Source organism: Vulpes lagopus, chromosome 23, assembly GCF_018345385.1.
Source record: "Vulpes lagopus strain Blue_001 chromosome 23, ASM1834538v1, whole genome shotgun sequence".
In the NCBI taxonomy this organism is placed as follows: Eukaryota; Metazoa; Chordata; class Mammalia; order Carnivora; family Canidae; genus Vulpes; species Vulpes lagopus.
The window spans coordinates 22,978,942-22,993,469 of NC_054846.1; the positions used below are offsets into that span (position 1 = coordinate 22,978,942).

A 14,528-nucleotide genomic window follows, 5' to 3' on the forward strand; every position below is an offset into this window, starting at 1 on the left:
CCTTCCCCTTCAGTGAGAGGAAGGGACAAAATGACCTGGGGGGGATCAGGTTTTGGTGTCTGAGACCCCAGGGTGCACATCTAAACACAAGGCAGAAATGCGTAGGCCTGTTTTAAGTGCTCTGGTAAGTTGGAGTAAAATAGTGAGGTGGACTCAGAAAAAGGAGTAAGGGAGCACAGACCGTATGTATCCACACACTGTGACATCACCAGGGACAGAAGGTGAACTTTGCTCAAAGGCACATTGGCAAAAACACAGGCGCTCTCTAAAATGCAAACGGAAATGCCATATTAATGTGTCCTCTATGCAAATCGACCTTGACTTTTTGTGATTGCCTTCCTGTGATTTAGCATTACTCCAGGGCTCTCTGGTGATAACTCCATCTGGAAAAGGGTTTCTGACAAGTATGGGGTTACTTATCCCAAAAGTAGGTCTCAGGTGATTAAAAACTTGACAGCCAATAAAAAATGGACGGCCAAGTCAATGTTTGCAAATAACAAACACAAACATAACTCAACACATTGCCTAGGAGAACTGAGCACCTGCAGAATCTACCTTGGAGGAGTCCATCTCATGGTATATTAGAGGGCAGTGAAAGATTTAAAGCCAGCTGTTCAGTCTATTAATTATTTGGAATTTTAGAAAGTTCCAGGAAACTGATGTTCAGGTCCTCAGTGAGCATGAATCATTCTTAGAGGTTCATTACCACTCGAGTGTAGACAGCTTACCTCAGTTGCCCACTCAGCTTTGAATAGCTCCTCTGATGACTCACACACTTCAAGTCTCTCTCATCTTCTTCCCAGGGAAGGTGGTGTGTGCCCATGTGCGTGTGTGTGTGTGTGTGTGTGTGTGTGTGTGTGTGAGAGAGAGAGAGAGAGAGAGAGAGAGAGAGAGAGAATGAGAGAGAGAGAGAGAGAGAGGGAGACTAGGGAGAGGGGCCTGAATACAGCAGTCTGGGATGAGCCTGGGAGATAGGAAGGGAGAGGCTGATGGAGGACTGGTGATCTGTACTCACTATAGAGTTGGCAACAAATAGTCTTTAAACAACTAGTGACAGAGAATGAGAAGTGCTTTTTATTACTTGCATGGGCAAACGCCCCCTCTCTGTTTCCAGCTAATGGTTTAAAAGAGTGAATTCACTTATTTTTCTGTCATTAAAGCAATTCTATCCAGTTCTCTGTTATAGAGCAGATGAATAAGTTCATTGGGTGGGTACTTTTCAAATAGCAGACTTTTTTTTTTTTTTTTTTTTTACCTTTGAAATATACAGTGAAAGGCAAATGTTTTACATCAACATCACCCAATGGTGGGTTGACATTATTCTTTACTTTGCTGCTACTGATTCACATATTTAGAAAAATGAATAATTCTCACCTATTATTCCAAAGAGGACTTTTTTGCCTTGGTAATCTATTTGTGCAATTTCCTCTGAGCCAAGGATCAAGGTAATAGCAAGCCCACAATTCTCTTCTGTTATGTGCCAGGATCAATTGTCTTGTTTAACTTGACATGTTCCAAAATTTCCACGCACAGTGCAAGGAAACTGGATTATTTGATGCCTGCAATGTTTGCATTAGATGATGAAAAATGGGAATGGAAATAATCATTTGGTCCCAAGTAACAGTATAATATTGATACATGTGCACTCAGACAGTATTGGACATGTATGATGGAAACCAATTTCAAGACACCAAAAAGGTGTTTTTACTGTTACTACAATGATCAAATTTTAGGAAATGTTTTTAAATTCCATTATAATAACTTGAAACTGAAAGGTTATATATAGCAGCTCTTGGTGTTTAGAGTATGACTTTGGATAGAAAGTGGTTTCATGAATTGTGATTATTGTCAGTATTGTCATTGAGGCCATGTTTCATAAATTCTGCCTTATACAATTCCATGACTTATCTGACATAGAGCCTCATGAACTAAAGTATTCTTGTTACCTTTCTAGTTAACCAGACAATCCTTTTTGCCCAAGAGAAGTTAGCCCCTTTACATTCTTTAATCCAAAACATCAGTGGATCATATGCTTATATGTCAGAGTGAGTATATGTCCAGGAACTCATAGTCTAGTTAGGAGGTTAAAAAACACACATAAGTATTATCAAGTGTCATAATCATAGGAGAATAGATATAATCCTTTATGCTTTTCCTGAATATTTTGTCCCATTTGAAATCACCTAGCCAGGATCTACCCTCTCGATGGGCTCCTTGATGCCAAAGACTAGATTTATTTACCATTGAATCCCAGTATCTAGCTCAATGCCTGGCTGATATAGTACAGTCTCATATTTGATCACTGAACTGACAAGCTTAAATTGAATTGAATCCACTTGAATCCAATTGAATGGAATGAAATTACTTATTTGGGATCTTAGTCTTCAGAACCATAAAGAATTAGATTTGTCAAGTACTTTGGGTAATTCGTATCTCCTGTTTACTCAACTATTGGATAAAACTGCTTTTCTTTTATTCAACTGAATACAGCATATACTAACAATGACTTAGAAGCTGCAGTTTGGTTGTCCCCAAGCCTCACTGATGGTCTGTTTTGTGTCTGAGCCAATTATTCTAACAGGCATTAACTGTTGTCAACCAATTTTATTGAGTTTCCTTTTTGTCCCCTGAGATTTAGTGTGTGTGGAGAAATCAGCTCTAAGCATTTATAGTCTTTGAGATACTTTTTAGAGGAAAGCGGTCTTCCTCACTTCTACCCTCTGTCAGTTGACCGTTTTCATTGTTTTTACCCTTATTTTCAACGTTTTATTGTGGGTGTGCCTTTTATTCTAAACTGCTTCAAATCCATTTTGAAAGTATAGTTTTGTTGTTGTTTTCTTTTTTATAATAGTGGAAAACAGTTTCTGATCTGCATTTGAAATTTGAACATCTGAAAGAAAATTGGCTCCATATTTATCTTTTTCAGGGGTCAGAATGTTTAACAACGGGAGTTTTCTTAACCTATTAGAAACAGAACAGTTCTGAATTTGAAAAAAAAATTAATGTTTACTTTGTATGGACTGACTCAGTGTGTGGATGAGCTCCTATTTCTCTGCAAGCACAAGCTCCACTACAACACAGTGGAAGCAACCTTCTAGATTATCTGTTTTGTGAACAATTTTTCCAACATAAGTGGAACAGTTCCTCTATAATTAATGCAGCTTCCCCAGACATTTTATGAAATGAAAGTTCCAATGAAGAGCTAATTACTAATTCTTCCCTATGCATCATAGTAAGAGAAGGTATCAGCCAGTCTTGTGCTCTCACAGTCCTGTGAGAAAAATGGTGGCGTAATGAAGTGGCACATCGGGAAAGAGCTAGATATTATCTCGTCAGATTGATGGAGCCCTCATAGAGGAGGGCTTATTATAACCTCATTTTGCATGAAACATAGCAAGAGGAAACAAGCTTCAAGTAAAAATGAAGATGTTAAGCTCGCCATAGATATAATTTCTTGACAGTCATGATGATTAACCATTTTAACATGTACTTTAGGGGCTTGTGGAATTTCTCTCTTTGGAGATACTTAAAAAATTGACAGACAACTAACCATCCTGGATGGTTTTAATTAAGAGCAACCAAAAGAAAGCAAGTTTCTGGGGTCCTTTTTAGTTTAAAGAGTCTATAAACAGTCCCTTAAATAAATTGTATATGCTTTACCTCATTGGTCTGGGAAAAAGGAGAAGTAAATCAATTAGAAAAGAAAGTTATATCCCCTTTCAGCTATTCTAGATTTATAGCTTATGTAAAACATACTTTATTAAGAACAGTCTGAATAAACTAAGGACATTCTTATGTGTTAAAACATACTGCTTTATGGAGGTTAAGTGAAACTTTGCATTGAATTTCATTGTTATTGATTGCCACAACCTTCCTAGATCTAGGTATTATTATTAACTCAGGCTTCTTTCATTTGAAATAGAGTGCTTGGAAAACTGCTCCTAGACCTGTCACTCATTAGCTGTATGACTTTGGCAGGCATTTAAACTTTCTTGGTCACAATGTCCTTGTCTATAAACAAGGGGATTTTGTTAAAGTAAATGACTTCTTCTAACTTTAACAGACTCAGAGGCCAGGTAGTAATGAACTAGGATTAGGTGCTATTCAAGAAAGGAGTGCCTTGGATTTAAGTAGTGACCAAAGAATATTTAGTGTCCTTTATCTTCTCTAAAGAGTTTCTGTTTGCCCCTAAAGATAGGAGAGTCTACCTACTTACACTTTGCTTTGCTTTGTTTTGTTTTAAACTGGGTTTCAACCCCTCAGGGATGGAACGGAAGCTCGGGCATGACCAAAGGTCATCTGGCCAAAAGAGCACACGCCTCATGCAAGCAGATTGCCATTTTTTCTTGCAAGGAAGGACCAACTGACTGTTCTCATATTTACATTCTCTCACTCTCTTGGGTGTGAGAACAAGGGAGTAGGGAGTAGGTCAGTTCTTAGTTGCCCTTTATTGTGAGTCAGATGGGACAAATAAGAATCTATAGGCTTCTAAACCTTGACCAGCTGCCTTTTGCCAGCCTACTGATACTGCCTTTCTGATTATAGAAGGGAGTGTATAATTGTGGGCACTCCAAGATACACACCATTACCATTGCTTTGAGTGGGGCTGGGTTTGAGCTACACCATTTGTAGTCCATGTATCCGCCAGCCATGCATTTGTATGACAGCTGGTCAGAGTTAAGGGTACAGTCTCTGGCTGTGGAAAAGCTTTTATCTTTGAAATTAATTGGCACATATGGGGTTTGACGTTATGGCCCTGGCCTCGTTAGCACCACTAAGCTAATAGACCACAGATATTCTTAAAGAAAAGTAATGAATTTTTATATTGACCCTAAATGCTTGCTACTTCTCTTTAAATATGTCCAGGAGGACCAGTCTATGCAATCAAAAGACCACTTAAAAAGTAATAGTTTCTGTACAAAATTAGAAAATAATCTGCATTTTTCTGACATTTTAATATTCTTTAATACCATCTCCCTGATGGAGAATTGTAAGAAGCAGAAAAGTGAAGGGTTCAAGACCAAGAGTATGGTCTCTATTGCCAAGAATTTAGAGTTTGAACTCTAGCTTACTTAGCGGGTGGGCTTAAGAAAATTACTTATACTCTTTGTTCCTTAATTTTCTCATCTGTAAAACGGGTCCTACCTCATAGAACTGGTGGTAGGATTAAATGAGTTAATGTATTAGAACATATTAACTTAGAATACTGCCTGACACATAGTAAGCATCATACACATGTCAGCAGTTTTTTTTTTTAAATTTTATTTATTTATTTATTCATGAGAATACACAGAGAGGAGAGAGAGAGGCAGAGACACAGGCGGAGGGAGAAGCAGGCTCCATGCAGGGAGCCCGATGCGGGACTCGATACTGGGGCTCCAGGATCATGCCCCGGGCTGTAGGCGGCGCTAAACCGCTGAGCCACCGGGGCTGCCCACATGTCAGCAGTTACACTTGTTTAGTCTCTCGTGGGGTCTGTTTCAGAGTCTATTGCAAAGGCTGAGGTATCTGAACAGCCCAATTAGTCATACATTCATTTTCTCTCCTTAGGGGCTGCTGATAAAACCTATTATTAGTAGTAATAGGTATATAGCAGTATTAGTAACAAGAAGAATATCTTGTTAGTTTAGCTAGTATATTTACTTTTTCAAAATCCATTTGCATTAGCTCTCTCACATTGGTTTTATTGGAAGGCAAGAATTATTGCTTCACTGGACAAATAAGAAATGTGAGACCCTGAGATTTTGTGACTTACCTCACTGGACGGATCCAGAACCAAAGTTAAGGTCTCTTGTCTCTAAGAAGCATGTTCATTCAGCCATTTACATTGTTTAGAGGCTCAAAGTGTTATGGCATAGGGAGATGCTTCCAAAAATACCAGTCCTATTCTGAGGGAGGGTAACCCAGTCGATTCTGAACACTTCATTGAAAGGAGTCATGAGGGAGATAGTTATGTGATAACACATTTCATCTTCCAGAAAAATTTAGGAAATACTAATATAATTTCCCCCAGAGTGCATAAGAAAAGTCTTTGATTAGGGGCTGCTGCTGTCCAAAAGCCTTCACAGATTAGACACCACTCAGATGGAATTTAGACCACCTGTGAGCACCATGATAGTCAATATGATCTGAGGGAGCTTCTTTTCTGGCCAACTTCAAGTTTCTTCCTTCTCTACCAGCAAACCTCAAGTGCCTCATTTCCAGCAGCTCTTAGCTTTCTTGTTTTTTCTCAAAGACCAACTGATAAAGGGCTGTTTACTTTGACCAAGAATCTTTCTCTGGGTGTTATGAGAGAGGTGGTAAAGGAGAGGTGGTCACAGGGTGCCATGATCCAGAGTATGCTAGACAGGAAGAGGCTTCTCCAGCTTGACTATGGAAGGACTTATGAGAGCAGCCAAGGGCTTGGATGTGCAGGCATCATTCAGCCAGTTGTTTGACACTATTGGTTTCAGATGTCTCATATCTTACATGGCTGGTAAGTTAGGCATTTGGGATCCAGAAGAGAGTTTTGATGTCCTTCAAATTCCCTGGGCCACCATACACCTTCTCCAGACATTATGTACCATGCCAGCATTCCTCAGGGCCTCTGTTAAGGGCTGACCTCATTCTGCCAGCAGCCTTCCTTCCTGTTTCACAGCCTATAACAAAAAATCAGACATTGAAAACATGTACAAGATCTCTCTCAATTAGATTTCTCATTGTTCTCAATAATGGGCTACAAAGCCTTTGCTCTTTTATGCAGCCAGACGTCTTTGACAACCATGGTGGCAAAAAATCGTTTTTGCACTAAGCTCCTGCCCTGGCATAGTTCCATCCTATACCTCTCTGTAAAACATCAGCAAGCTCTTACATCACAAAGAATTACTTTTGGTTGCCTGGAAAATTCAAATCCTCAGGCCTTATTAGCTGTTAGAGTAAGGAGATGACAACACAGCATTTTGTCTTTATCTATATGCGAGATCATGTTTAAAACAGCAAAGAGCTGTTATTTGACATGCAATTCCTTAACTGCAGTAAGTTGTACGCCTATTTAATGCATTGTTTAGTCTCACATTGGCTAAAGCTACTTAAAGAAGCATTTGGCAAGCTCTGGCTTTTCATTCTTGGCATAGCTGCCCCTCTTACTTTTTCACTGAACCTTAAATACCAAGAAAAACCCTTCAATTACTTTATATCTGGCATATTGCTTTATGCAATTGGCCAGAACTTTTGCACGTGGCCCTCTGCATTTGTCCTAAGGTAATTAATAGCTTTGCAATATTTGATCAGCAGCAGCACGGACACAAAGAGAAATTATGCAACCAGTAGAGACCACACAGTCTTTTAAATTAAAACCTTTTGCATTTAATGCTCAGACATACTACATGATGGGGTTTCCAAGCCAAAAATTAAAGAAAAAAATTAAAAATTAGAAAAAATTAAAAGCATGCTACAACCCCTGGGATGATACCCAAGAATCTGGTTATTGATTAAGGATACATCCCTCTAATACCTCCCTCTTAAAAATGCCTGATTATTCAAAGGAAGACTGCTACAACCTTGGAAACCCTTGAAAAATAGTTAAACATCAAGAAAGAGACTCAGAGAGGTGATGTGGCCAAGGACACACTTCTAATTAATGGCAGAAATATAAAAAGATACTTTTGATTCTGTTTTCTGATTCCAATGCAGAGCTTGCCCTTTGGCAGCCATGAATCATGCCTATGTCAGAGTTACGTGGTAAATTAAAATGGCCTGGGAAAGGTCTACAATCAAGTTCACCCAAATAAATATAGAACTTGGTGGCTCTCTCATTCCAATGAACTCACCTGAAACTTAAGTTTAACACTTTCCCTTGCTATAGAAATTTGCACGAACTAAAGTAATTCCTTGCCTATTCCTTATACATTACACAAAACTTTCAGATGTGCTTTAGATCTTCCAAGTCCACTTAAGGTCATAATTTAGACTATTATTGTATATTATATTATTCTGACTCTTTGGTCACTCTCTCCAATGTCAACTTGGGTAGAGCTGCTTTGGAATGACCTAGCAAAGCTGTGCTCCTGGAAAATCTGAAACAGTCTGACGAGTTGTTGGATCAGCTTTTTTTCTGGAGATTTCTATGACGGCCTCAGGCCAAAAGAAATTTACACCTGATCTTTTTGCAGACTTCCAAGCAAATACTCTATTGAAACTCTTCGGACTTTCTTCTTTCATCTGTAGCTTTATGGGGTACTAAAAAGGTTGCGGGGGGGCGTCTTTTTAAACTTTGAAATTGGGTTAGTCATAGAGTCAATTCTGTGAATATTGCTGGGAAGATGGTACTACCTCTGTGCCATTTACCCTGGTGAAATGGCTCTTTCATCAGAGGCAAATGATTAAGAAAGACTGCACTGAGCCAACCTACATGCAGCCAACTCCTGATTATCTATGAAACTGGGGAAAGGAGCACTAAGAGTTAGAATTCTGGATTAAACTGACATAAGGATACTGTGGATTTTGGCCTCCTCACTTCTCCTTCCTCACTGCCCCCAGCCTCAGCCCCTTTATGAGACCAAGTGGCATGTTTTTAAATCCTACTTCATTCTCATACTCCCTACTCACCTTCCCCAGCAGTGCCATTGGCAACAGTTTCTCAGCCTCAGCACTGTTGATGCTCTGGGCTAGATAATTTTTTATTGGAGGAGGGAATTTATGCATCATGACTATTTAGCACTGTACTTGGCTATTATCCTCTGGGTGCCAGTATCCTTCCTCCCCATCATGACAATCAAAAACATCTCAACATTGTTAGATGTCTCCAGGGTGAGGGTGTGGAATCATCCCTAGTTGAGAACTATTGGACTAGAGGTCTACAGAAGGGAAGCAGCTAGAGGGATGGGAAAGCCATGAGTGAAAGTAACACAGGAACTATTAGTCTATGTTCCATTGCCCAGAGTAAACAATGAGAAGATTCATTGTGGTTTTAGAAACTTTTCTCTGAAAATAAAAAAGCTTTTCCCATAGGCTATCTAGAAGACATTGTAGGCACTCCCTTTCATCTTATAGCTATGGAACTCATTTATTTTAGTAACAGCAGTAAAAGAAGGCAGAAATGGTGTAAAGCAAAACTTTGTGCTTAAAAATATGATTATGACCACCTGGAGCAAATGAAAAAGAAACCTGTTACCTATGGCCTCAATATTTATGGCCATTCCCTTCTTAGTCATATAATAAATAAGCTGTCAATGCCCCATAAGTGAAAAGGCCTGGTTCAAATACAGTGGCCACAATTTTTCTCTTGCTTTCTTGTGTCTTTCCTATCTGAATGTCACCAGAGGCATCTGGTTATTGCCCAGGAACAGCCCCAGCAGAAAAACAGAAAGAAGTTCAATACATTAGAAATCAGAAGTTCCACATTTAAGCCTCACCCAGTTCCCATACTTAACAGCACTTCTCCTCCTTGGAACAATTAGGTAATATCCTTGGGTCTTACATTCCTCTTTATAAAGTGGGAATTAAAATATTACACCCGAGAGTTGTTTTGAGACTCAGCTATAGAAGGGCTTTGAAAACCTAGAGGGCCATCCAAATATGTTACTATTAATTGATTGAGTTGAATGTTTTGCCTTGTCCCTCTAATCACCACCACAAATTAGTTTGGTGATTCAATTTCAATTATTAATGACATTGACCCATTAGTTCAATTGTTCTGCAAGAATTGTCTAGAAAAGTTAATTTGGTAGTGTATTGTCTCAACCTTATTAATTGGAAAGAAAAGTATGTTGGCATCCTCCATTAACATATCACTTTGCATTTAGACAGCCCAAGAGTTAACTAATGGATTTTTAGATGCTCACCCAGGATTACTGTTCATGTCCTCATTGTGGGAAGCAGAAAAAAGATAGAGCCTATTACTTTACCACACTAAGCTTGCTTACAGCATCTGTCTCCAAGGTGGTTAGGTAGTCACTGAGGTTTCACAGGTAGACAAAAGATTTCCATTCTCCCAAGTCAGCTATTGGTGATTTCTGCTCAGCCTCAAAATGCAGTGTTCAGCAGCGGGAATGTACTTCCTAATCAGAAAAGTATCTCTGCACTCTCAGGTTGCCCATCATAACTGCTTCCTTATCTCAGTCTGACTTAGGGGAATTGATTTGTTGTTGTTGTTTGAGAGTGGCTTTGATGAAATCAAAATTGTGAGTTTTATCACCATATGATCCACTGACTATGTGGCATGTGGTTCTTCTATTCCTGAGGCTTCACATCCAAAAGCTGTCAGAAACACAATATTTGACTCAGCAAAGACACTTTTGAACCTCACAATCAAATACTGGTTACTGCTGCCATGAATTTTCATTCTATTTTGAGCTCTTTCAGAAAAACAAAGTTTTTTGAGTTTTTTGGTTTTTTTTTTTTTCTGTCCTCCACAGCATCAGTGTTGGGCACTTAATAAAACTGCTTGATTTGATATTGACAAAGTCATTCCAACAGCTATTTCCTCCTACTAGTCCCCTAAATGTACCCCCATGACTTTCCATTTGCTACTACCACTATTAAAGATCTGAGATTTAAAGTATAGAATAAAAAAGCTTATTTGAGGTATCATTTCTTGGGAACCTCTTCACTATTGTCCTGGAAAAAATATATCCTAGCTCAACAGCCAGCTAATTATAGTCGACAGGTAATTTTCAAAGTCTACCAAAAGAGCCTTCATAAGAAATTCCACCTGTGGAAATGGTTTTGTGAAACAGAACCTCCACTCAGTTCCTCTCTATTTCATCTGAAATATTCCTACTAAAAGGAGAGATGATAGTCAAGGGAAGGCACATAACAAATGGTACCTCCTTGGCAAACAAGCCCCCAAGGTAGGAATAACCACTGGAACACCAGCCTTCAGAGAACACAAGTAGTTTTTATTTGCCAAAGCATAATTGAAGAATTGGAGATCTAGAAAGAATCATATAGAGCAATCCGGTTCATTGCACTCACTTCCCAGGTGAAGGAAGCGAGGTCCAGAAAATAACATAATGGACATAAGGTTACAAAGCACACTGGTGGGGAAGCCAGGACTGTAGTCACCTCCCTCAGTCTAGGGTACTAGGAGGACCCTTTAAACTTAACCTTGGTAAATTCACATGAAGGTAGTACTAACAACTCAGAACTACTCTGTCTTTCTTTTGGTACAATGCATTAGAATAGTGTTTGAAAATCTGAGCCCTTAACCAATCAGAAAACTTCTTTTGCCAACTTCTATCACCCACTGGATAAAACATCATCAAGTTCCTTTATTCCAAATCTGATCAACCTGACTTCTTCATAGATTCTCGTAGTTTGATGGATTGGTAGCTTAAAAGAAAAAAAGTAAAAAACTAATTTCTTTTTAGAGATACTTTTAATTTCAAGTCATGTTAGTTGGTTGTCTAGTTTATGTATTTTGTATTGCTTGTTAACTCAGAAGCTACCCAAAACAAAAGGTATTGTCAACGCATTATTTCTGTCTCCACACATTTCTGACTTGCTAGTCTTCTATGAAGGTCTTCCATGAAGAAGCTTAAATTTTCCTACGTATTTTGAGTTTTATGTTTCTTTCCATTAAATTTTCCAGCCGTTCATAGACATATTTAGTTTGGCAGAAGGTAGTGGTGACTCATGGAATGAAGAAATTTGAAAGCAAAGCTACTGAAAATGGATCTAATTTCTTTTCAGGGTAATTTGGGAGCGAACGATTGATAATTTGTCTGATTTTTCCTGGTTTCATCAGCTGCCATACTGCCAAATATTTGTTCCATATGGATGCTTTGTTATTACTGAAACATATAACAAATTTCATCTGCAACTATATCTAATATGGTCAAAGGGTAAGACTATTGTTGGCTCATTTTCCCATTGTTTTTGGCTGGATACCCTCAATCAATGGTTATTGAGTGAAAAAAACAGGATCATATTGAAACCATTTTCAACATGTTCCTTCCTATGGATTCAAGCATTTCACTGTGAGTTTGTCAAACACAGCAAATGTTCCTTATTAAAGGGATGATTATGTTTTCGGCATAGACATGACTGCCAGTTAATTGCATTCACCTTATAATTCCACTCTCTTAATTTGGTGTAGAGATGTTTTTGGCTTCCAAAGATTCCTTCTTTTATGCTGATTCTTGCCTCCTACTACGGAACAGATATTTGGGGATAGATTCTGAGAAGATCAATGACATACAATAAGCATCATTTCAGGCTTACCTTAAGATAGACAGTCTGTGGGCCCTGAGTCATTTGAATCATAAGACTTGTAAAACGTATTAGTGCCACAAATCTGGCTGGCATTTCTGTAGATTACTAGTGCTTTGCATGCAATTATGGAAATCTTCCTTACCAGAGAAGCCAGACAAGGGTTCAGTAACATTGCATGAAAACATTATGCTGTGTAAGCTAAAGATACAGAAGGACTTACTTCTGGCTGGTTCTGAGGTAGACGCTGATCACTTACTGCCTTAAAGTCATTCATCAGGTCATTGATTTCAATCAACAAAAATGATTTCAGTATCTTCCCCCAACAACAACAACAACAACAACAACAACAACAACAAACAATGGCAATAATAAGGAACAGAGAAGTCTCTTAGAAGAAACCAGATGTTATTGAAGACCATGGAAAGTGTTTTGTAGCAAGAAATAGTCTCTTGTTTATGACAGGAAAATTTGGTTTGACCAACAAATGTTCTAAGAGTCACACATAGCACATGGTAAATACATAGTTTAGTGTATGAAAAGTGTGAGTCTTCACACAGAGAGTAGCCTTGCTACTCAGAGCAACTTGATAGCTTATTGGAAAAGCAAACTCAGAGGCTCTACTCCAGACTAATTAAAAGAAAAATCTACGTTATAAACCAGACACCTACAGGATTTGTATGCTCATTAGGATTTGAGGAGCCCTGGTTTAGGGAATCACAGGAAATAACAGGTACATGTTGCTTGGTGACTCATCTGTTAAGAAAGAGAACACAAGCTAGTCAGGGCTGAACTCCCACTGAAGATTTGAAAAATCTTGTTGGGGCCAAACATGCTTGTGATCGTTAACATATATGCTGATTCAACCATATCAAGTACCCAATTCCTTCAGGTTGAGGAGCCTTTCCTCAGAGGAAGTATAGAACTGCTCCAAGGATAACCCCAAGGCCTGACCTTCTGTGAACTGGAAATTGGAACTCCTAATTGCTGTGGCTGCAATTTCCAAACCCATCACTGGGGCCAGGAACTGAGATCCAGTCCTTAAGATCTTGCCAGCTTCTTTTTCAATAGTTACATTTTATAAGAACAGCCAAGCAAGAGTCCTTAAAAAAAATATTTCTAATTGCATTGAGTGGACAAATGTGTGTTTTACTCATATCAAATTGCTTCCCTTGTCATGCTTAGCCAGTTTCTAATATTATTTCTTAGGACTCTGAGTTGATTAGTTCCATTAGGTTTGCTATTGGAATCTAAAAGAAATGGTTTTGAGCTAAGAAAAGTGGGATTCTGTCTCTTATTGGAAGATGAAGGGTAAACTAAAACCGCTTTCCAAAGAAGCAGCTGGCTCCCCAGTTGAATGCCTTCACTAGACCCTTTCTGGAGTTTGGCAAGTTCCCAAGCCTGAACCTGTTAATGAAGGTCCAGATATCTAAAGGACACGATTGTTCAGAAAGACCTCAACCTACAGCAAGGCAGGTACAAGTTAGAGAGGGCCAGTTTATAACTTCTTTTCCTTGAATGACACTAGAAAAAAGAGGGAGATCTTTGGATAGGGACTTTGGGAATCTTGGATTTACTCAGAGGTTTACCACTAAATAACTTGGTAAATTTGGTGAATAGTCCCAAGAGTCTCAAAATCTGTTTCCATTGGAACAATAACATTAAGATGAACCATGACATTCCACTTCTGAAATGGGGTCACTCTGATCTCTTTTCACAGTTCTCCAGGGAGAAAATAATAAGTCATAGATAATAGTTTTCACATTCTTTTCATACACATTTTTCTTAAACTTTTAAGTATCTATCACCTTTTGATTGTATTCAATTCTAGGATTGGCAGTATTGGACTTAGCTCACAATTATACATTTATTTTAGTTAGACTTAGTCCACAGCATTTTAATGCAATATCCCTTACTCCTTGGCACTCTACCCATTGAAAGAATATTGACAAGATACTCTTGAAGACCTTTCCCAAAACTAACATTTACTGTTGTTTCATGGTAATCTCTAAAATCCTTTAAGAAATCCAAATGGATATAGAACTATTGTTCTTTATTAGCATTCTTCTTTCATCAGAGCTTTAGTAAAATGTATGGAAGTAAAATTATGGCATTAACCTGTTTAATTATAGCATCAACTGGGCACCTGTTCTGTGCTAAGCACTGCCCAAGAGAGGGGCATGCCCCTCATGGGCACTGCCCATGCCTTCAAAGGGATTTCTCACTCATATGTGAGGACCCATTAAATATCAATTTTGAACCCCAAGCTTGGATCAGATATAAATGTTTCTCCCCTAGATTATTTCAGCCTACACCATTCATTGAATGCCCTCTTGTTG

The 14,528-nt window shown here is 38.6% G+C and overlaps 1 protein-coding gene across 7 annotated transcripts in view; it reads left to right on the top strand.

The window, feature by feature from the left end:
- Positions 1-14,528, top strand: part of IGF1 (insulin like growth factor 1) — a 78,293-nt gene that overhangs the window by 5,725 nt on the left and 58,040 nt on the right. The gene's annotated exons all lie outside the window — the stretch shown is intronic.